This window comes from Sarcophilus harrisii, chromosome 4, assembly GCF_902635505.1.
Source record: "Sarcophilus harrisii chromosome 4, mSarHar1.11, whole genome shotgun sequence".
Classification (NCBI taxonomy): Eukaryota; Metazoa; Chordata; class Mammalia; order Dasyuromorphia; family Dasyuridae; genus Sarcophilus; species Sarcophilus harrisii.
This window is the reverse complement of record NC_045429.1, coordinates 420,808,250-420,833,006: the sequence shown is the minus strand read 5'-3', so window position 1 is coordinate 420,833,006 and position 24,757 is coordinate 420,808,250. Positions and strand designations below refer to the sequence as shown.

The following is a 24,757-nucleotide window of genomic DNA, read 5'->3' as shown; positions in this document are numbered from 1 at the left end:
AATTAAGAGGCACAGTGAATAAAGTGCTAAGTTGGAGTGAAGAGATTCTGAATTCAAATTCTTCCTCAGACACTGTGATCCTAAACAAGTCACTTAACCCCTCTCAATCATAGCTTCTTCATCTGTCAAATGGCGATATCAAGAGCACCTCCTTCCCAGGAGTGTTTTAAAAATCAAATGAGATAAAATATGTTTGAGTGGGCATATTGCAGCTCAATGGAAAATGACATCATTTCACTTTTCAAATGGGTGGGAGGGAGCAAGAGAGAGAAAGAGACAGAGAAGAAAGAGAAAGAAAAGAGAGAGAGGAGAGAGAGACAGACAAGGAGAGAGCTATTTTGCACATTTTCAAAGTACCATAAAAATACTAATTAGCCATTCTTCTCAGCTCTACTATAGACTGGTGGCCAATTGTCCTTGCCCAATCTAGTTTATTTCTCCTTGTTTTTAATCTATAAAACGGGATTTTCCCATCATTCTTTTCACTTTCTTAACCAGCAAGGGGAATGTGGAAGCCATTAAAAAGGCAAATTTTAGGGGCTGAAAGAGTGCCTAGTACTATGCCATCCCTTCTCTCGCTGATGATTGTCAAGCCTGGTGATGAGAGGACAAGGTGTCCCAAGTGAGGAATTGTCCTCCAGCACCAACAAAATAGAAAAGCAAAAAGAAATATCACTAGCCTTTGTGGAAGTGAGCTAAATGATAGAGAAGAAGACTAGATCTGAATCCAGAAGACCTGGGTACAGATCCTGGCTTATGCCTTTGGACAAGCCTAGATTTCTAGAAGATAAGAGGGTGAGACCAGAAAAGCTGGAAGGTGTCTCTTAGGTCTAACTTTATGATCCTACCAGTGATAAAGGCCCAGATTCTAATGCTGGTTGTGAACTGCCTGGGTCATCTTAGGTAATTCATTTCATCTCTATAAGCTCCATATTCATAGGGGTGAAATTAGATGCCATCAAAGATCCCTCAGCAACTCATCCTTTACAAAGGCACTCTGAAAAGTCTCAGCAAGATTCCAGACTAAGAGCTGGGACATTCAAACTAGGCAGAGCCAGGACTAAAGGTAGACAAGGCAGATAGCTGCCAAAGGGTTACTATGGAAGATGGGAGGTGGAGAGAAGAGAAAGTGCAATAAAGAGAGGGCACACAAGACAAAGGACAATTCTTACAATAAAGTTTTAATGGCAGAAAGGTCTGTTCTTCTTGACCCATAAGGCAAGACTCAGAGCCTCCTGGGGCAGGAATTTCCCAATTTGCTTATCCTCCAAGGGGATGCCATTTTCCCACCTTATTCAGTCTTGAAACAAGAGTCGGCTTGTTTTTAAAGGGGAGAAGAATGAAATGTCCAATTTCTTCCAGTAAAGACTTGGTCCTGATTGTGCTCCTTTCCTTCCCTGAAAGCTACCATCCCAGAGTGTCTCTGCAGCCACATACAAAGTGGCCACAATATTTCCATGTTGTTCTTTGATGACTCAGCCTTCCCAAAAGTCTGAACCCTTGAGGTCCACATCAGAGCTCTGGGCTCTTGTGGTTTTCAGTTGAGGGTATAGAGGAAATGTGAACAACATGCAAAGAAGATCTCTACCTGGTGTATCACTCTGGCCTATTTAATTTTGTTAGTAGTGCCCAGGGTGAAAGAGAAATTCTCAAAGAGAATTTATTAGGTTTTTAGTGACCAATAACCTGATTTATCTGAACATCATTCCTCATCTACTGGTTCCCATTGATGTGTATAACACTATTTGTATGCATATGTGTGTGCATGTATGCATGTGTGTATATGTACACATTGTGTTTGTGTGTATATTGTGGGGAGGGCTTCAGGAGAACAAGCATCTCTAATGTGAGGGCTTCCCAAACTCTTTTCAGGATTCCTCATCCACCTTTGGTGTTCACCTTCACCATATTCTCATCTTTAACTCCAAGGAGCTGAAGCATATCCAGACAGGTAAATAGTCTCCCTTATCTCAGTAGATGGGCTAACCCAAAACGAGGGTAAACAACAGGCCACAAACCTATTGGTGAATTGGGGAATGTCTACCCCAAGTTTATAAAGACTTCCCCTGGCAGAATGGACAGGCGAGAACAATTTATTCCAATGGCCATGAAGGCAGCTGAAGCAGGTGCTGTGGAGCACTTGGAGCTTGATCAGACATCAAAGATGCAAAAATCATCCACTGCATCCCAAACCATCTTCAGTTCTTCTGACTTTTTTCTTGCCACTGGATTTAGATGACTCTGAAAGAGAGACTGAGGTTAGTGACTTTGTGCAACTTTGCCCACACTTAAATCCAATGCACTCACAAGTCAAGGCAGCACTCCATGATGTCATTGGTTCTCTTCAAAAGCAAAGACAAATATTAGTCATATCTCAACAAGCATTTATTAAACATTTTCTATGTGCCATGCATTGTGAAGCACTGGGGACATACACACAAAAAACAAAAACACAACCTCTGCCCTCAAAGAGCTCATATTCTTTAGAAGAAATAACATAAAAAGGAGAAAGAGAGAGAGAGAGAGAGAGAGAGAGAGAGAGAGAGAGAGAGAGAAAGAAAGAAAGAAAGAAAGAAAGAAAGAAAGAAAGAAAGAAAGAAAGAAAGAAAGAAAGAAAGAAAGAAAGAAAGAAAGAAAGAAAGAAAGAAAGAAAGAAAGAAAGATATCTTAGACCGGCATATATATGTATATGTTTTATATAATACGCACACAAATGTTGTTATCCAGTTATTTCAGTCATTTACAACTTTCCATGACCCCATTTTTGTGTTTTCTTGGCAGAGATAGAGTGTCTTAGCCAGCACTCCAGGGGTTGCTCTCCTGGGATACAGGTTTATCAACCTCCCCCATGAATGATAACAATTCTCTGTAATGAAATTCTCAATAAATGAACTGGTTGGCAGTAAGCCTGTCCTGTAAGACTATTCTCTGTCAGTTATTCTGTTATATGACTATTCGTGAATGTTTTCACATGTTTGACTATGGATATATTTGAGTAACTACAGTGATTTATAGTGATTTCAAAATTCTACTGGGGATAGGACAGAATATTGGCAAGCAGCGTTTCTGACTTTTGAGGATGCTCCAATATGTTGCTTCATTTGTCAATAGTTGTGAATCAGCAGAGCTGTTATTCACTGAGAAAATCTCCAGGTAAGGGAGTCCCAAGAGGCATATTTGGATATGGGGATTATAATTGGAGTGCAAACATGAGAAAAGAAGGGAAAAAATTTTGCATGAGAAGATCATTAGACTGAGCATTCAGAGAAGTAGGAAAGTGGAGAAGAATTCAATAACAAGGTGAAAAGAAAGGAAAAAGAACAAATAAGTTAATTGATATTCCAAAACTAGGAAGAAAAGTAACAAACAGAAGAGAGCCGGTGAGAATAGAGTTACCTTAAAGTAAATTAAGATAAAATAACTAGAGAAGATGTATCATATTTACAGAAGAGAAGGAGGGAAATCCTAATTTTAAAAAATATATTAAAAGCCATTAGAAGAAAATATAAACCTCTCATGACTTTAAATGTGAATGAGTGGATTAAACAAGCTCATATAATGAAAGAGTTAAAGACTGGTTAAGAAAACAACATTCCATGATCTGTTTCTTACTAAAAACAAAACTAAAGACCATAAAAAGCAAAGACATACAAAGAACAAAAATAGGAAGGTAGAAAATGTTTTATTATGCATCAGGTGAATCTAAAAAATCAGAAACTACAATTATGCTATCAGAAAATCAGAAGCAAATTTTCACAACATAAAAAGGAATAAGCAAAGATACTCTATTATGCCAAAAGAAACCATAGACAACTAATTAATATCATTATTAAAATTACAGGCTCCAAATGCCTTAGTATTTAAAATTATAAAGGAAAATTTAAATGAACTAAAGAAGACACAAACACTAACATAGTAATTATGGGAGATTTAAATATCTCTCTCAGTTTTGGATTAGTCCAACACAAAGATAAACAAAAGGAAAAATATAGAAATTAACAAATTTCGGGAGAAATTACAACTAAAAGACTTATGTTCTAAAATGGACTACTAAAAATCATACACATTTCTTAGCACCACATGAGACAGTTATAAAATTTGACCATGTATTAGAACACAAAAACATTGCAGGTAAATGTAAAACAGCACAAGTAGTAAACATATACTTTACAGACCAAAACACCATAAAAATAGAAATCAATTGAGGAGTCACAAACAAAAGATATAGATCCAAAAGGAAATTTAACAATGAAATCCTAAATAATGAGGTCAATGAACAAATCATAAAAACAATTATATGAAAGAAAATTATAATGGTGAAACACCAAAAGAAAATCTCCAGGATTCAGTTAAAGCAGCTCTCTGGGTAGAAATCATATCCCTACAAATATATATTAACAAAATAGAAAAAGAAGGGAACAATGAACTGAATATGAGTTTCTGAAAATTACAAATCCAACAAATAAATCTAAAATAAGGACAAAAGAGAGATATTAAAATTAGAGGAGGAATTTAAAACAAGACAATATAGATACAGATGAACTGGGAGCCAAAAAGCTCTATAGAAATGGTAAATAAAACTAAAAGTTGGTTATTTAAAAAGATCAATAAAATTGATAAGCCTTTAGCCAATTTGGTGAAAAAGACAAAAAAGTAAATAAACCAAATATAAACAAGATAAAATCACAACAAAACCAGAAGAATTTAAAAAAACACCACAGGAAATATAGTACATTTAAAAATATAAAATACCCAAACTAACAGAAGACCATATAGAGATTTAAATAATCAAAAATCAGAAAAGGAAATGGGATGAGTTATAAAGGAACAACAAAAAAAAATTCTGATCTTTATGAATTTATAGAATTGTCAAACTATTTTTTATTACATTTTAAGTTCTGAACTGTTCCCCTGCCTTCCCACTCGACAATAAAGAAAGGCACTATTATGCTCTTACTCTCTCCATCTCTCTCTAACATATATACACACTCACATATATACATATACCTATAAAAACACTATTTTATCAGATTTTCTTTGGAAGTGGATAGAATATTCCTTCATGTGTCCATTGTAGTTTATTTCAGTGTATTTAAAATACTTAGAATAATTTAGATGTCGACAGTTCTTTGAACAATATTGTTGTTACTATATATAATGTTCTCCTGGTTCTGTTCATTTCACTCTTCATTATTTCATGCAAGTCTTTCCATGTTTTTATAAAAATCAACCTGCTCATCAATTCTCATAGTGCAGAAGAAGTCTATCACAATCATATTCCACAATTTGTTTACCTATTCCCCAACTGATGGGCATCCCGTCAATATCCAGTTCTTTGCTACCACAAAAAGTGTCACTATAAATATTTTAGAATATATAGATTCTTTTCCTTTTTCCCTGATCACCTTGGCAATCAGACTTAATAGTGGTATTATGAATCAAAAATTGTCAATAGATAGTTTTATAACATTTTAGGCATAATTCCAGATGTTCTTCAAGATGGTTGAATCAGTTCATACTTCTACCCACAGACTACTAATGTCCCAATTTCTCTATACCACCTCAAACATTTGGCATTATTCCATTCTATCATTTTAGATGTGAAATAAAGACTTTAATTTGCATTTCTCTAATTAATAATTTAGAGCATTATTTCAAATGACTATAGCCTATATATAGGAGCTTTGATTTCTTCATCAGAAAATGGCTTGTTCATTGCCTTTAACAATTGGGAAATGATTCACATTCTTATAAATTTGACAAAGTTCTAAGATATGAACCTTTATCAGAGATATTACTTACAAAAAAAAAAAAAAAAAAAAAAAAAAAAAAAAACCTTTCCCCAATTTTCTGCTTTCCTTCAAATCTTAGCTATATCGATTTTATTTGATTAATGTAACCAAAACCACATTACACAATTCTCTGTAGCTCCAGTCAGGGTCCTCAAACTTTTTAAATAGGGGGCCTGTTCACTGTCCCTCAGACTGTTGGAGGGCCAGACTATAGTAAAAACAAAAACTTTATTTGGTGGGCCTTTAAATAAAGAAACTTCATAGCCTGGGTGAGGGGGATAAACGTCCTCAGCTGCCAAATCTGGCCCGTGGGCCGTAGTTTGAGGATCCCTGTATCTCTTCATAAATTCTTCTCCTGTCCCTAAGTCTGATAGGTAATGTTACATGTTCTTCCAATTTACTTTTGATATTTCCCTTTATATTTAGATCATGTATCTATTTTGACCTTATCTTGGTGAATGGTGTCAGATATCAGTTTATACACAATTTCTACCAGACTACTTTCCAGTTTTCTTATCAATTTTCACCAAATACTGAATTCCTATTCCCAAAACTTAAATATTTCCATTTGTTAAATACAAGGTTATTATAATCATTTAATACTCTGTATTATACCTCTACTATGTTCTACTGATTCACCTTTCTATTTCTTTACCAATACTAGATCATTTTGATAATATAATTAATCATAATTTGATAATTATAATATACCTCAAAATCTAGTACTGCTAAATCTTCCCTTACATTTTTTCATTAATTACTTTGCTATCTTGAACTTAAGTTTTTTCAAATAATTTTTTTTACATTTTTTAGCTCAACAAAATAAATTTTGGTAATTTAATTAGGATAGCATTGAATAAGTAGATTGAATTCTGTCAAACTTTAAAAGAAAAGCTAGAAATTTGTTTGCATGGTAACAGTACACAAATTATTCTCAGAAATTGAGAAAGAAAACACTCTTCCAGGATCTTTTTAGGGTATATATGGTATAACATTTATATCAATTTTTTTCTGAGCAGGGTGTGGTATCCAAGATCTTAAAATATATATACATATACATATATATATGTGTGTGTGTGTGTGTGTATCTATTTTCCATCTAACTGAATATCTATCCACATATACAATTAACAGATGCATGTACATGAATATTATATATGTATACACACATATACATATGTGTATACATAAGCACTGTAGCATATTGTTTGTAGAGCTATGAATAAGGACAACCAGAAAACAACTTTCCCAAATAAAGTTAAAATACCAATAAAGTAAGTAAAATATCTACATGCTTTGATCCAGAGATTTCAATACCAGGTTTATATTGACAAGAAGAAAATCCCTATATGATACTAAAACATTTACAGAGGCACTTTTTGTGATTGCAAAGCAGTGGGAACAAAGTAGAATCTTGATCAGGAATGACTAAGCAAATTGTGGCACATGAATATAATTGAAAATTCTTGTATTATAAGAAATGTCAAATGTTTTGAATGCAATGTATCTATCTGCATGAACTGATAAATTATTGCATAAACCATATGCACAATAACTACATTGTAAACAAAAAGAACAATCACACAAAAGAAATCAAAAGTGAATATTATACAATTGTGTATCAGCATATCTTGAAAGAAAATATATGAAAAGATGTTACACATACACAGAGAAACACTGGCAGGTATTATAGATTGCGCATATTTAAGACTTTCTCAGTGTATTGGTTAATTATGCTGATTTTTCCTCATTTCATCTTTAAAAATTATTTTTAAAATACTATTTGTTATACAAGTAGACTTTATTTTTAAAAATTATTTTTAAAGTATCATTTATTATATGGATAGTTTCTCTCTGGGAGGAAGGATAAGATACTAAGGGATATTATGGTGATGTAAAAAAAAATCAATAAAAAGTTAGTTTTTTTTAAAAAATGTGACAAAAACAGTTTCAAGGATGTACCTCCACAGGGGTTTGTTGCTTTTCAGGATGATGACCTCAGGCAACAGGCCAGAAGGATAGCTATTCCAAAGGCTCTTTAGGTTCAATGTGCTGGGTTGTTTCCATCAGGATCCAAGATGGCGGTCAAGATAGTGGCAGCAGCTCAACCTGCCTGAAATATATTGCTTCTTATATCTCTCTCTCTCCCCCTCAGGGTGTCCTGTAGCTTCAGACACTTACGTGGTCTTAATGAAGCGAATATAGATGGTTTAATGAAGTTTCAACTAGGAATCTATAGGATACTGACTTAACTGGGAATCAGGCATGCATGGGTTCAAATCTTATTTCTAATACAATGTGACCATCAGTATTTACCTTCTCTGAACCTCAGTTTCTCCATGTAGAAAATGAGGATTAAAAACTGCTCATAATATTCACCTCAGAGGATTTTTGTGATATTCAAATAATTTCTAGCTTTCCCATACATTACTCCCACCATAAACTTTATGTTCTAAACAAATTGAACTTCTTAAGGTTCTTCAGACACAGCACACCATCTTCTATCTCCACTCCTTTGAACTGACTGTACTTCAAGTCTTAGACAGCACTGCCTCTTGAAATTACTGATTCCCTTCAAGATTCAATTCAAGTGTGTACTCATGAAGCCTTTCTAGTCCTCCCCCTTCTCCCAGGTATAGCCTGTTAAAGACCTGAGTTAAAAAAGGTCTCCCACTGTATCCAGAGTCATCTCCAGTCTTCCTGATCGATATCTGGTCACTCAACTCACATGGTTCCAGAGGAGAAAATGAAGCAGGTAACCTGGCCCAGAGAACGCCCTCACTCAAATCCAATTCCCTTACATGTCATGGCATCATTTTACAAACAAAAATATCAAACTCCAAATGAAAAAAGAACAATAGTCTTGAAACAACACTCAACTTGTTTTTTAAAGGGAGAAGGAAATGTCCAATTCTAGCAAGGATGATAGTACTTTGACACATAGTTTCGAAGGGTTACGATTTGGCCCTGATAGTTATCCTCTCTATATCATTTAATATCAGAAGTATTTCCGTAAACATTTGCTGAATTCAATCAACAGGAAGAGTTTATGAAATACCAGTTGCATTCCCAGCATTATCTTGAAACTCAAGGATACAGAAAAGGACATGCCATAGTCCTCTTTGAGAACAAAGGATAGACAATACCTTGTTTTTTATTTTGCATGTTTTCTGGATACATATATTATGTATATATGTGAGGTGAACATGAGCCTATAGAGCTATCTTATATCTACATTGGAATGTAAGCTTCTCCAGAGTCATTTTCAAAGTTTCCAGGGAAAACGTGGAACAAGGGCAGTCTGGATAGATGTCTGCCATCTCTAGCACAAAGCAGCTTTCCTCTGCAATCTACTTTCCAATCAGCCTCATCCTCCTGTCTGCATCTTTCTAATTTGCTTAGCAGAAACACACAACTTTTCATGCGTTCCTTCTCCTTTACCAGACTCAGCATTCATAGCATTGTGCTCTAATCTAGATTCCTACTCTAAGACTGCCTCGTGCTATAAGCATAGAATGGATGAGGATGGCTGGATTGCATCAGCTATTGACTGGAGTCTCTGATTTCTCACACTCATTTTGCTCTGTTTGGGTAAACTCAGAAAGATAACATTCAATGAATCCAAGTACACATGAGCATGAAATTTAAAATTCTATAGGCAAAACTATCAAATTCTACCAGTTTCCTAAATGAAAAAGGAAGAGAATAGTCTTGATACAAGATTTAACTTGCTTTTTAAAGGGGAGAAGAAGGAAATGTCCAATTTCAGCAAGGATAATAGTAGATTCACATTATAGTTTCAGAAGGTTACAATTTGGCCCTGATGGTTATCCTCTCTATATCATTTAATATCAGAATTATGTCCATAAACATTTGCTGAATTGAATCAACAGGAAGAGTTTATGAAATACCAGTTGTGTTCCCGTACTATCTTGAAACTTAAGGATACAAAAAAGGAATAATCAAGAGTTTATTATTCAATAGATAAATGATCACAAAATATGAACAATTTTAAAAAGAATTTCAAATTCTAAATTATATTAATTGCCATTTGGAAACTTTATCCGAATCAATAATAAGAGAAATGCAAATTAAAACAACTCTGAGTTTTAGCTTCTCACCCTGAAAACTGATCAAGAAAACAAAAATGAGGATAGTCAGCATTGGAAGAGTTGTGGGAAGCAAGGAACATTCAAACACTGTTAGTAAAGCTGTGAATTAATCCATCCAGTTTGACTATCCAATTGGAATTATGCAAAAATGTGACATCACTTTTATACCTCTTGACCCAACAAATCTTTCTACTAGACATATATCCCAAGAAGTTCAAAGATTAAAACAAATCACAGCAGGTGTTAAAACAAAACACAACAGGTGTTATCCTGGTGATAACAACTATAACAAAAACTGAAAATGAAATGGGTACCCATTAGATGGAAACAAAGGTAACAGGTATATAAATATAATAATTACTGCTACTATAAAAAGGAGAAAAATCACCAGAAAGAACCTGAGCTCTGAGTGACAGAAAAAGCCAAAAAAATTGGTTCTAGAATGTTTGTATACATTGTCAGGTAACACTGGCTATTAGATGTTTTTTTTTTCTTTGTTACTAAGAAGGATTAGAAAGGGGAGAGGGTGGGACAATGGTATAGACCTAGAAATAACCATTGTAAAAACAAAGGTATCAATAAAACTGTTTTTTTAAGTTAAAAAAAGAATATAATATTCTTGAGGGCAAGAATTCTGTCATTTTTGTCTTTCTGTGCCTAGAATACTGTTTATTATATAATGATTAATAAATAGTTGTTAATATTTTGATAATTAATGTACATTATACAAATCTCTTGGAGGAGAATGATAAAATGTGTATTGATACATACAGACCACTCCTAAATTATTCATTTGTGCAGTTCTTTGCTTAGAGTCAAAGCCCCTGGATTCTGAGGAGCCCTATAAGGCTGAGGGCATTATCTGCAACGCCCTAAAATAGGAACCCAGAATCACAAGCTCAGCCAATGATTTCTGTCAACCGACTTCACAGATGGTTTCCAAATCAATCAGTCCTTCCTTCCCAAAATTTCTACAGAATTACTATATTTCACTGGCACTTACCAGGGTCCTATTCACATGGGTTAAATGATGTCATGTCAAATAGATCCACATCTTGAAGTACAACATATGTATTCTGGATCATTATTTTCAGGTTATATTGAAAGTCACACCTGCCCACTACTTGGTTTCTGTTGAAAGAATATGAGCCTGTGGAACTGGAATTATTTGCATGGTTATATTAGGCAATATCTGAAAAGCCATCAACTATACACTTCTCCCTTCCCCCATCCAGTTTCCCTCTCTGTCAAACAAGGAGGATAATCTCTTGAGAAAGAAAACAATAACCCAAAGCCTGAGCCTGACTAGAGATAACTTTTCACTGAAAAATTAGACTTTCCCTTTTGATGTCTGTCCTGGATCCTATTGGAAGTATCCCAAACAAGGGGCTAAGGAAGCTAAGGTAGAAATGGTGATCCCTGGCACATCCAGTTAGCTTCACAATGGAAAGACCACAGTACATGGAATATGTGTATATATATATATATATATAGATAGATAGATAGATAGATAGATAGATAGATAGATAGATAGATTCTAGTCTCAGTCCTACCACTTATTAGCAACATAGTTTGGGCAATTCATTTAATTTCCTTAGCCTCAGTTTCCTAATCTGTAAAATAAAGATAAAATGCATATTACCTATAAGAGGTCTGTAGTAAGATCTAAATGAGAAAAATATCTATGAGCACTAACCCATAAAATCCTATGTAATATATTATTAATATTACTATTATTCATATAGAGAAAACTCTATTCTATACCATGACCACAAAATGCAATCCTGGGAACAGTCAGGTTTATCATAAATGTAGGCTGTTGGTCACAAGGGGAGACTACAGAGAATCTGTGAATACCATTTGCACTACTGAAAAAACTGCTTCAAAAGCCCATGGCAAGGGGTAACATACTTTCTTCTTTTTCCTCTCTCAGTCTGGGGAGGGAATGAATAGTGACCTTGTCAGCTAGAAGGTGTACATGGTAACAACAGGGCCAGTAAATGGTAGTAAAAGAAAAAAAAAAAGGAGGATAAAAAGAAGTCATGATACCTCCTGAGAGGGGCAGAATTCTTAAGGTCTAGTGGGGAGGAATGGAGAGACTTGTCTTTGCCTTCCCTGGCCTGATATCTGGGTCGGCAAGAGAGTCAGGCAAAGATATGAGGGCCAAGAAGAGAAGGAGATATGATGAGAAAGAGGGCAGGAGGAGAAGGGGGAGGGAGGAAGAGGAGGATGAGGAGGAAGAAGAAAGAGGAGGAAGAGGAGGAGAATGAGAAGGAGGAAAGGAGGAGGAGGAAGGAAGGAAAGAAGGGAGGGAGGGTGGGAGGAAGGAAAGGAAGGAAAGGAAGGAAAGGAAGGAAAGGAAGGAAAGGAAGGAAAGGAAGGAAAGGAAGGAAAGGAAGGAAAGGAAGGAAAGGAAGGAAAGGAAGGAAAGGAAGGAAAGGAAGGAAAGGAAGGAAAGGAAGGAAAGGAAGGAAAGGAAGGAAGGAAGGAAGGAAGGAAAAAGGGAAGGAGGGAGGGAGGGAGGAAAGAAAGAAGGGAGGGAGGGAAGGAAAGATGAGATGAGAGGAGATAAGAGGAGATGAGAGGAGACAAGAGGAAAGGAAGAGCCTCCTATCTTCATCCCTCAATCAACAGAAAGCAACGGGCAGAAAGAGAACTTGTGTAAAACCCTAATATTATAGACTGGGGATGTAGATAGATAGATAAGATAAATAGATAGATATGGATGGATGAATGGATAGATGAATACATAAATAGGCAATAGATAGACAGACAGACAGACAGCAGGCAGATAGACAGAATCTTCTTTATAACATTGGCTTCTCTAACATTGTAAATTGCATGCTTTCAAGTAAAGGATCAGTTCTATCACAATGAAGGAAGGCGAGCCATGTCTAGATTCTCCACAGTTTCCTGAGTGTGGGAGTTAAGAGCCAAGAGAATCAGGAGAATCCCAGGAAGTACACACTGGCCTGCCTTTTGTGACAGTGGCACTAATCATGTCATACACAAAAGCCTGCTCTTCCCTTCATCCTTGCTTGTACATTAACTACTCTCAGGTCTATTGCACAAAAGCATGAACATCTAAAGCATAAAATGTGATTCTTCTGAATCCCACATGGAGGAGGATTAGGATGTTGGAAATCAGTGGTGCATAACCATGGAGAAAATTGCTGCCAGTTCTCTCACAATCTCCAGCCCCACCCCACACCCTCATCTACCAGCAAGGCAACTCTGTACACAAGAGCACCCTGCCCTTTTCTCTGTTTCCAAGCAAAGGGCATCTAGTGTTTGAGAAGCAGAGATGGTGATCCCGTAGCACTCCCCACCAGGAGCTAACAAACTTAGACTTCACTTTTCTGCTGGCAGCTTCTGCCTGGCTGAAACCGGTCTGGCATGAAACCACTCTGTTTGCACGTCATTGTCCCCTTACCCAGCAAATACCCAGAGCTGGCATTATGCCCTGCTGAAATCACAAGAGATACATGCTATGTGGTTTGGCTCCCTTGTCCTTCCCCGGGCTGTATCTTTTACAGAGTTTACATATGCAAGTGGGCTACTGTGGTCTTTTTTCTTATGATCCCAAGTAAACCAAGGGACAAAGCCTTAACTTCTGTCCCTTCCCTCCCAAAGCCAGCTTCATGTCCCTGGCTCTACTCCCAGTGAGGGTGTTTCAATCTTCAAACAAAAATCATTTGTTTTGAGTCTGGGTTTCTTTTTACTTCCTGTCTTGGTGACCTATGGTTTTCCAGCTTCTACTTTCTCCTTTCTAGTTTGTCTCCAGCTAAGTGTGCTTGTTTCTAGCAACCCAGGAGCTGAAGCAGCTCATTTTGGCTCCAGAAAGCCATTTGGATGCTATTCCTCAAGGCTAGTTCTGTAGCAAGTCAAAGGATTTGATCTTCCAAATCCAGAGTGGTTCCTGAACTAGTAAGAAATCCAGAGAGCCAGGAATAGCACAGGACTGAAGGATTGAGAGTTGCAAGGGACCATAGGGACTGATCTTGTCCAACTCTCTCAATTTTTATAGTTAAGAAAATTTATGTTCAGAGGCAAGGTGGTTTATACCTGGTGACATAAACAGTAAGCAGCTGAGCTGGGATTTCAACTCAGGTTCTGACTTTATATCTAGTGCTTTTTTAAAAACTTCCAACAGAAGCATTCGCTGGCCCAAGGAGCTGACAATTGTCCCTACTCCATTAAGTGGCTCACTTTGCTCTGCTCCCAGGTAAGTGCTCTATACTGGGTGGAGGAGGCTGGTCAAACTCCTTGATTTAGAATTGGGATTTCTTGTCTTGAATTTTTCAGCTTGATATGTCCCCTACCAGGACACCCTGGGGAAAAATTACTTCCAGATTAGGTTCTGGCTCATGTTTAGTTTCCCCAAAGAGGAAAACAAAAAGGTACTCAGTATTCGATATGAAGAAAATATGGGGCAGTTATTGTTTCCTACACACACACACACAAAATGCTAATAAGTTAAAAAAAAAAACTAATGCATGAGCCCTCAAAACAGAATTTGGTAACAGCTTATAACCATTACTAGACTAGCTCAGGAGGCTGATGCTTGTCCTCATTGTGACATAAAGCAATTTGCAGGACTACTGATTAAGCATTTTACATTTCACCTCTGCTCTGCACTGTGCAAGCAACTCCTAGTCTATGTCTTGTGAAATAGGGCAGGTTTGAGTCAGTCTTCTTAGCAGTCATCTTTTACAAGAGTGCTAAAGAGTCTAGGGACTCCTTTCCTTGCTTACAATCAGCTCTCTCTGGGTCCAAGAATTCTGGGATTCTCAAACTCAAGAATATCTCCAAGCCTGGTCATATCCATCTCAAGAATCATTTTCAAACACCTACTTAAGAAATGAAATACAGACTGGTAAAGGTAGACAAAGGCCCATGCACAAGTGTGGTTTGTGGAGTCTATCTTCCATTTGGGAAAGACAGTAAACTGAGGGGAAGGAACTTAGTCCATTTCCCTTCCTAATTATAAGGTATTTAGCATGGCATTTGGCAATACAAAGTGCTACATAAATGTAAGCTATTATTATTGCTGTTGTTCTTATTATAATTTCCCTCAATGGGAGTCTAGAGACAAAGAACACTACTTGTTCCATAAGATACTTAAAGCAAGAAACTGAACCAGATGAAGGTCATTAATTCTTCTTCCTCAGAAGCAAATGAGAGCATTACACCAACATTTCAAAACATGCATACACTTCAGTGGTGAACTACCTCATAGCCATAAGAACTCAAGGAGTTCCCATCTCTAATGAAGCTAATTATTAAACTAGTATAAGGGGTCACCAGAACTAAAAAGAGCAGCTCTGAACATGCTCCCTCGGATGGCTCTCATTAATCATGCTTTTCCTAGAATATAAGTGGATTTATATTCGCTTGGAAGATGCAATAAAACCTCATCATAAAAAGTACTAAATTTAAAAACTTGTTGTAATTCCACTCCAGTATAATGATTCCAAGTAAAAAATCAAATTAATAATAGTTATGACTGATGTTTATAATGCATTATGTAAATGGCATATTGTGTGAAATGTTCTTTTTGTTTAATTTCTTATATTATTCATTTAAATCTTTGGTCCAAACCTTTAAATTCTTTGGTCTAGAGATTTTCTAGTGAGGAAATCCTCTCTCCCTTATAGAGCACCAACTGCCCCATAACTTGCTGCCTTAAGAGTTTTGTGGACAACTGAAATAACCTCTCCATGACTTCTCTGGAATCCCAGAGAGGCACTGTCAGAACTTGCTGACTCCAAGAATGACTCTATCGTGTAAATCATCCTTTATAATACACATGGCAACTTGAAAGTTATAAAACTACATTTATTTTGAAATATGCTTTCATTTGGACTACGCGCTAAGCCAGACATAAATTCCATCCATCTCTCAACTTCATAAATTGCATTTCACCTCCATTCCTTACAGCAGAATCTCAGAGGAAGAAAGGAACCTTGGAAACCACCTCCAATTCTTACCTGAACAAGACTCTGCTCTCTCACATCCCTAACAAGTGGTCAACCAGCCAAGGCTAGAGCCAAGCTCAGAGACCCACAGAGAAGGAGAATGCACCTTCCTGAGACAGCTCAAGATCATGAGTGCCTTTCTTTGTATTCTTAGAACTTACCACAGTGCCTGGAACACAGTAAGTGCTTATTAAATACTGATTGACTGGCCAATCATTGAATTTAACCGTCTCATTTTATAGATGAAAAAGCTAAGGACCAAAAAGGGGATAAAGAAGAAATAGTGCAAGTACCACTCTGAAAATTAAGTGATGTTATTATCCCCATTTTACAACTGAGGAAATTGAGGCAGGCAATAATTAATGTATGAGGCTGAATTTGAACTTCAGGTTCTCCAAGGCTAGGACTCTATCCATTGTCCTACCTAGTTATCTGAATATTCTCTCCTTTGATCCTTACAATAATTTACAATGTGCTATTATTATTCCCATTTTAAAGTTAAGGAAATATATCACAAGGTTGTTAGAAAGCTCAAGTGCTCTTGGATGCTATAACTGCAATAAAGTTCTGACTTCAACTGAAAAAAATAATAAAGCTGAGGAAACTGAGGCAGGTACTAAGTGACTTGCCCAGGATCACACAGTAACTGAGGCAGAACTGGAACTAAGGAGTTCTTGACTTGATCATCAATTAGTGAGCTTTATTATATGCTAGACACTGTGCTAAGCACTTGGGAATACACAGACACACTCATGCACATGCAAAAACCATCCCTGCCTATCTTCAAGGAGATTCCATTCTGATAGAAGAGACACCATAGACATATAAGACTCAAAGTTTAGGATCATATCCAACATGCCAGGTGGAGTAGCCATTCCTTCGACTGAGCTTTATCTGGCTTTTCACCTGTTTCCTTCCTTTGATGTTTTCCAGCTTGGAAAGTTTTTCGCATAACAGGTAGCACCCAGAACTAAACATAATATTTGAGATATGGTCTGGCCAAGTCACAGTAGAGCAAAACTATCACTTCCATTGTCCTGGACACTATCCCTTATCAATCCTAGCTAAGTCATGAGATTTGTTGGGGGTTTTTTCTGGGGGGGGGGGAAGTTGCAACTTTCATATCATACTTCTGGCTCATATTGAATTTGCTTGATCAATCCCCTCCCCCATTTCTTTCAAATAAACTATTGCCTTGTCATGCTTTCTCTGGTTCATATTAAGGTGAATTTATGAACCCAAACCTTTATACACTTGTTCCTATTAAATTGCATTTTAATAAATTAAGCCTACATTCTAACTTGAGATTTTTTTGATTCACTCTCTGAGTCATCCAGCGGATTAGCTAATCCCTCCTAATTTTCTGTGCTCTGGACATTTGATAAGCATTCTGTGGTTTTATTCAAGTCATTAATAAAAATTGTGAAACAACACAAAAGCAAGTACAGAGATAGGGACTTCCAGGAGTAGGTCTGGTCAATGCAATTAATGTGTCAGGTTAGGCAAAGAATTTGGGAACCAGTTACAGACATGGCTCTTTTTCTGCTACCTTCTTTTCTTTTTTTTTACTTGCTCAATTGCAGTAGCTTTCTGATTGTTTCCCCTGCTTCAATTCCCTTCCCATTCCAATTTATCCCCTACCTCTAATGCACATACCTGCCATTTTCCCAAAAGGATGGTTCTGATCATGTCACTCCTGTGATCAATAAATTTTGTCTGCTATGACCCATCTACACTATCCTTCAAACCACAACTCAATGACCTGCTTTCTCCAGGAAATTTTTACTTGATTACTGTCCTCATCTTGACTTCAGACCACATCACCATAAATCCCAACCTTGATCCTCATAGGAAACAGACTAATGTTATCAATAGATACATCAGAACAAAGGCATATAAAATAACTGTTAGGACATGTATACTTATGTTGTATTTAATTTATACTTTAACATATTTAACATGTATTGATCAACCTGCCATTGGGGGGAGGGAATGGGGGGAATGAGGGGAAAAAGTGGAACAAAAGGTTTGGCAATTGTCAATGCTATAAAATTACCCATGCATATAACTTGTAAATAAAAAGCTATTAAAAAAAAAAGAACAAAGGCATAGAATCAACTTAGAGCTAGGAGGAGAAACCTATTCAGATTTCCCAGCTCTCCATGGGCAGTCTCTCTACTTAGAGCTATAGCCACAGATCAAACTCAACATGTCTAAAAGAGAACTCAGTAACCTGCCCCCCAAAGAAAAACCAGCCAGTTAACAAGCATTTATTAAATACTTACAAAGCGCCAGACATTTTGCTATGCACTCTACTCCCAAAAAGCTTATGTTCTAATGGGAGAAGATGATCATCAAAAAGAAACTCAAAAATTCGTGGGATGAGGGAAGACAAAGGTAATAGGGGAAACATGATAGAAAAAGCTTGTTGTGCAGCTTGGAAAGAAGGGACATATGGCTGGCCTGGATGCCCTGCTTCAATGGAGGGTTAGATCTGAAAAGAGAGGGAGAGATTTCAGGAAAGGAGGTTACTTTCAATGTATGTATCCCAGGACTGAAGTGAGCTTCTAAGGTGAACAGATTTCTAGGGAATAGTAAAAGAAGTCCAGAGTATTATATGGAAAAGAATAAAGTGGACCAAATGTAAATTCAGTATTCTTTCCACTGGATGATGCCTCTTTATCAACTGAATGGCATATCCATCTTTTCCAAAATTATAAAATCTTCACTTGCAATTGCTGATTCTTGAGAAGTAGGAATCATGTCTATTCAGAATCATTCACTTATTTAATACTTATTAATTGGGTGACTTCTGTTCTAATAAGGGCATAGGTTATATGGCATCTCAAAGAATGTAAAGGGCTTCACATTAGACAGCAAGTTCCTTGAGAGGAATTGGAACTGGGTTTGGGTTTTGGTTGTTTTTTGTTTTTTGTTTTTGTCTTTCTTTGTATCTATAGCACTTAGCACATAATACCTAGCACATAATAGGTACTTAGTAAATGCTAGTTGATTGGCTGACTCTATAGTGATTATTTGATTTAAACAAGAGTTTATTAAATGCCTAGACTATGCCAGAGACATTACCAGCTTCTGGGAATTTATGAAAGCCAAAATAAAACTTCCCTGTTCTCAAGAAATATGAAAATTAAGTAAAAAATACATACATAACAGCCTTCCAATTGGCCTCCCTCCTCTCTCCAGTTCCTCCTTTATACAACTGCTGACCTGATCATCCTCATGTGTGAGCCTGACTTGGTCAGAAGTTTCAAAGTGTATGACCTTGTGCCAAACAAGAATGAATCACATCTTGTCTCTTGTCTGGTTGAATTTTTATAGGATCCCATGGAGTATCCCCTTCTCTGTGCTTCTGGACTTGAAAGAGAAACTGGCAGGCTCAGCCAGAGGCCTCATATAGACTTATCACAAATACCAGGCTTTTTAGTAGTTTTTGCAAAACTCTACTAATATGCTGGCAACAGAAAAACTTGGAAAAACTTACATGAACTGATGCATAATGAAGTGAACAGAACCCAGAGAACATTATACACAGTCACAGCAATAATGTTTGATGAAGAATTGGGAATGACTTGGTCTCTATAAAATAAGATCCAAGACAATCCCAAAAGATTAATAATGAAGCATGTTACCTGCCTCCAGAGAAAGAATATCATAGTTTGAATTCAGATTGAAGCATGCTATTTTTCATTTTCAATTTTTTTCTTTTATTTGAGACTTCTTGTGCAAAATGACTAATATGGAAATGTATTGTGTGTGTGCCAATGGATGTGGATTTATATGTATATGTGTGTATGTACATCTTATCCTTCCTTGTTTAAGTGCAAGTAAGAAGTAAATGAGAAAGAAGTTTCTTTCTACTTCATTGTGGGTAATAAATGTATATTGAATCAAACTGCTCAATGTCCAGTATCAGCTTAGTTCTCTAACATAGACTCTGTGCTGGGAGCTAAAGGCCAATGAAAGATGAAGGAAAGATCCTTGTCTTCAAGATGCTTCATTTCTGACTGTGGGGAGAGAGAGAACGAGAAACAGAGACAGAGAGAAAGAGAGAGTTGAAGGAGAGAGAGAGAAAGAAAGAAAGAGAGACACAGAAAGAAAGAGAAAAACAGAAAAAGAGACAGAGAGATGGGGGAGAGAGAAAGAAAAAAAGAAAGAGAAGAGAGACAGAAAGAGATAGAGACAACCTTCAGTTAAGGAATTTAGATTGGAAAAATTTCACTAAATCTAATGACTCCAGTCCAGAGTGGTAAGGTCACTGCTACTGGCAAATGCATAAGTTCCAAGATAACTTGGCCAGCAAACTGGACATAGAATTAGAAAACATGGGTTCAAATCCTCAAGCAGTTGAAAAGCTATTATTTGGAAGATGAGCTAAATATTTTGTTTTGTTAGAAGGATAATAGATAGATAGACTCTAGACCAACTCATTGCTTGAGGGAACTAGGAAGTATGAAATTATCCCTTCAACACATCTCAACCATAGTATCCAAATTGCCCCAGGTATACATTTTTGCACATTAGGCAAAGACTAGTGTTCAATATTGATGGATTCCATGTTATAAATAAGCCTGGGCCAAGTGGATAAAGCTCAAAAGTATGTAGCTCAGCGTCTCACAGACATTTATGGAAGGAATTTGTTTTTCATCCCTAAATAAGAGGAATCTAGATGCACCTGGATTGTGTGACTGCCAAGAAGGTAGCCCTCCACCAATAACCCCTTCAAAGTATGTCCCTTTGTGTCAAATGAGAATGAATCACATCTTGCTTCTGTCTGGTTGAGCTCTTCTAGGATCCCAAAGGGTGAGTTATTCACTTATCTGTACTTCCAGAAATGTAGGAGGAAATGACAGGCTTAGCCACTTCATACAACCTTATCACAAATACCAGGCCTTTAAGTAACTTTCTGCAAAAGTTCGTTAAAATGCTGGCACATCTAAATCTGTTAATTTCTTAGTCATGTTTGACCAATTTGGTTTGCATATTTCTCATTTTTCAACATTCGCTACAAGGTTCCAAATCTTGGGGTGGCTCTATCTTTAAAAAAAAAAAAAAAAAAAAAAAGTTAATCGCTATTGGGTCATTGTTCTAACTGCCATCTTTGAGTACTTGCTAAATCCTATTTAAAATTTTAAATTCCTTTACAAGTACAAAGATAAATTAAGACAAACTGTGTTCTGTATTAACAGGAAGATCACATATCCTGGAAGTAGTGTAGTATTTATAAGGGAAAAGGAAACACAAATATATGAAGAATTCAGAGGATAAATCCTCTTTCAATGCTTTCTAATGACATGGAAATGTGAATAAGGGTATAGAAATAGAAATTATAAGCAAACAAACCTCCGCAGTCAAAATTAGGTATTTACCATCTATACCATTCTATTTAGCTGTGGTTCGTCAGACTTAAAATGGCCCATGATTTCTTCACAATCTTAAAAATTCATTCCTTCATGGGCTGCCCATGTGTCCATGGGCATGGACATCCAACACTAAACTGGGAGTAATCCATATATGAGTCCATTCAACAATACAAATCAGCCAATTTCTTCATTGTAGAACAATTTTAGGGTATTGTGCCCCAATCCTTTTTATAATTATTGAATTAATTTCTACTCCCCTTTCTTGACAAAGGATTTGAGGTGGGGAAGAGGGGTCAGTTTATACTGCTCTCAAGATACCAAAAAAGGAAACACAAATAAGGAAACTAGATAACATTCCTATCACTCTTCAGATCATAAAAATTCAACCTAATGCACAACTGGAACTTACAAAAGACAGACATATTTTATATAGAGTTGAGAAAATTGAAGAGGTGGGAAAATATGCTAGTAATTACTATAATTAATTAATAATTGTTATTAATTAGCACATCAATAAATCATTAATTCTATTTGTCTTTTAATGATTCAAATGAGCATTTGGGGGTTAATGGGAATAATAATAGTAATAACCACACAGATTAGTTCTGAGAAGCAAATGAGCTAACAGGTGTAAACTACTTTGCAAATCCAGAAATTGTATAAATGCTAGCTGTTATTATTGATAGTATCTTTCCTGCCTTAATTGGTGAGGATTCATGATTAACACTCCAATGAGCTTGCTATGGAGTTGACTGAGTTTTCCAAAATTATTGCAGTGGTGAACAAGCTCCAGAAGATTCTGCCATCAACCAATCAATAATTATTTAGTATCTATTATATTCTCAGGCTCCATTCCATATTAGTGCTAAGGATAAAGAAAAAAATTAAACCAATCCATGTCCTAAAGGAGTTTACATTAAATGATTCCAGAAAGACATCAAGAAAGAGACTTGGGTTGGACTATTGGCCAACTGACAGTCTGTTGCCCAAGGACCAACCCTACATAGATGCAGAAAGGCTCATCTACAGATGGTTGCATACCAAGTGATAATTTTCTTTCAGTCACAGTAACTTAGAAAATATGCAAAGATTTTAGTATGTTTCCATAAAAAGAGTACCCATGATGATGATGAAATCAAGAGAAAATATGCTAATTAAGGGATAAAATGAGACTGAGGGACGCATATGTGTGAAGATAATGGGAGAGGGAGTTTCCTGGGATGTAATATCCTATTTCTCTATTTCAAGGTCCCTGAGTCACAAAGGTCACTATGGCATTGCCCAGGATCACCTGGGCAACAGGGGTCAGCTAAGCGCCAAGATGTCTCAAACCATAGGTGATTGGCTCTGGGGAGGGATCTTAAAGAACATCTCAATTCAAAAAAATTGCATCTCAATAAATCTATGTGGCTTGTCCAAGGTCTGCCAACCCCTAGTTTAGTTAGTGCTCATTCAACTTCCAAATGAAAGGAAATGGAACCCATGAAGACAGATAGCTTTTTTTCCCCTCCCAATAAAGTGAGTACTTCTTTTCCCATCATAATATATTCTATTTTTCATAATTTCACTTTTACTCTTTCTTCTGCTCCATCCTAACCTATATACCCTTCTAACCCTTAGGGGAAGAAGCTGTACTTCTCTTTGCTCCTCTCTTCTCTTCATGATAGCTTCAATCCTGTGATTCTCTGGTTGGAAATCTTAACTAGTGAGGAGTAAATAGCACCCTCGTTTAGATTGACCTCCCTTTTAACATAGGAAAATGTCCTTTTGGATTGATAGTGTATTTTTAGGGACCAGATTTCTCATGTTAAATGAAAATCTCTTGAGTTGTAGGCTTTTTTTTTTTGGTCTGCTTCATGAGTTGCCATGGTTACACAAGTTTTTTTTTTTTTTCCAGAGATAATCCATGTGCCAGAACAATGTAAAAGTCATCACGCTGTAAAAGTCATCACACTGTACAAGTAGAAAGGAAATTGGACTAATCATGTAGTGAATAAGAGAAGTGACAGATGGCTAACCCCATTAATATACAGGTACTTCTGAGATGTTAAAAGAACAAAAGACAGCCCTCCAAAGTATGAGGTGGATTCCCTATGGAGGATTAATGAGAATACATGGGTAAGAATTATAAAAGATCAGGAGCTATAGAAATTATAGTCTCAATTAGTGGAGTGGAGTTTCCACATGGATTCACCAAGACAACAAAGAATCAAAACCAAAGGATAAGACATCTTTTGCTAGATTAAGAAAAAATAATGAAAGTATATTTGGATGTCCATTTTCCTGGTGTTCCCACTCTTTATATAATTATAGTTCTGACAAACCTCAAAAAGAAGACAAGGGGAATAGAATATAGTGTGTGATAAGCAGAGTACTAATATACATTGCTCTAAATTTAAACTGGAAATCCCAGTGACTAAAACAATGCTAAATTGTCCAGTCTTCCCAATCACATTAATGACAACCCTTTGAGAACATAAATATTTTCATAGTTTAGGCAAGATAAAACCTTAGAAATGAAAGGGACCTTAGAGGACATCCTGTGCATTTTCCTACCTTGAATAAGAATTCCTCCTAAAATATTCCATTAAAATGCTTGTCCAGCCATTATTTCAATAATTCTAGGCATGGAGAGCTCCCTACTTACCAAGAAAGCCCATTCTATTTATGAACAACACTAATCATTAAGTACCTCCTTATCTTCAGGCCAAATTCTAGCTAGTAGTGTTAGTTCTGCTCTTTTAAAAGACAAGAGTTTTGAAAGGCAGAGTCTTATAAGTGAGAGCATGCTGGACTTCAAGGCAGAAGAATTAGATTCCACCATAGCAAGTCACTCAATCTAAGACTCAACTGACTCATCAATGTGATAGAAACAACAATGCTTTCATTATCAACTTCATGGGGAGGGAGAAGTGTTGTATGAAGGATCAAATGAGATATTGTAAGTCAAGAGCTTTATGCCCATTAAAAACCTGTACAAAAGTGAATATTACCCAGAATTGACTGCCTCTCTTCTCTTTAACAACTCTTCACATATCTGATGCCATCTACTATGTTCCTCCCAAGCTAAACAGCCTTAGTTCCTGTAATCATTTCTTATATGACATGGTTTACAAATGAACCTATAGTGGAATTAATAATACTTTCCTTGATCTATACACACTATAATTCTATTAATGCAAAATTTGGTAACTGATTAAATATGAGAGATAATTAAGGAGGAAAAGTTGGGTATGATTCTGTAGTTGTGTATCTGGGTAATTGGAAGGATGATAGTGTCCTGGGAAAAAATAGAGAAACAAGGATAATTGGAGAGTTTAATCTTGTTTGTTTCAGTCTATTGGTTTAGTTGGGTTATGAAATTCTTGAATCTTGATTGTCTCTATCTTTAACTATTTCTGTCAACTTTGTGTCATCTGCATATTTGGTAAGAATATTTTCTTTATCTACCTCCCAATCATTTTCAAATATGTTGAATAGAAAATGTACAAATA

General features: G+C 36.3%; 2 long non-coding RNA genes across 4 annotated transcripts; one reads left to right on the top strand and one right to left on the bottom strand.

Annotated features, from left to right (window-relative positions):
- Positions 1-1,164: 1,164 nt before the first annotated feature.
- LOC105750523 lies at positions 1,165-11,106 on the bottom strand. Its single transcript, XR_004234032.1, has 2 exons — positions 10,908-11,106; positions 1,165-2,241 (listed from the first exon to the last, which is right to left on the bottom strand). It is a non-coding gene; the product is annotated as an uncharacterized LOC105750523 (long non-coding RNA).
- Positions 11,107-13,274: 2,168 nt separating this feature from the next.
- LOC116423418 lies at positions 13,275-24,533 on the top strand. 3 transcript variants are annotated; one of them, XR_004234030.1, is made up of 3 exons: positions 13,275-14,129; positions 15,845-16,061; positions 19,222-19,975. It is a non-coding gene; the product is annotated as an uncharacterized LOC116423418 (long non-coding RNA). The 3 variants fall into 3 exon arrangements; XR_004234029.1 differs by lacking the exon at positions 19,222-19,975 and adding an exon at positions 23,161-24,533 and having other exon boundaries at positions 13,277-14,129; XR_004234031.1 differs by lacking the exons at positions 13,275-14,129; positions 15,845-16,061; positions 19,222-19,975 and adding exons at positions 21,824-22,781; positions 23,161-24,533.
- The last annotated feature ends 224 nt before the right edge of the window (positions 24,534-24,757 follow it).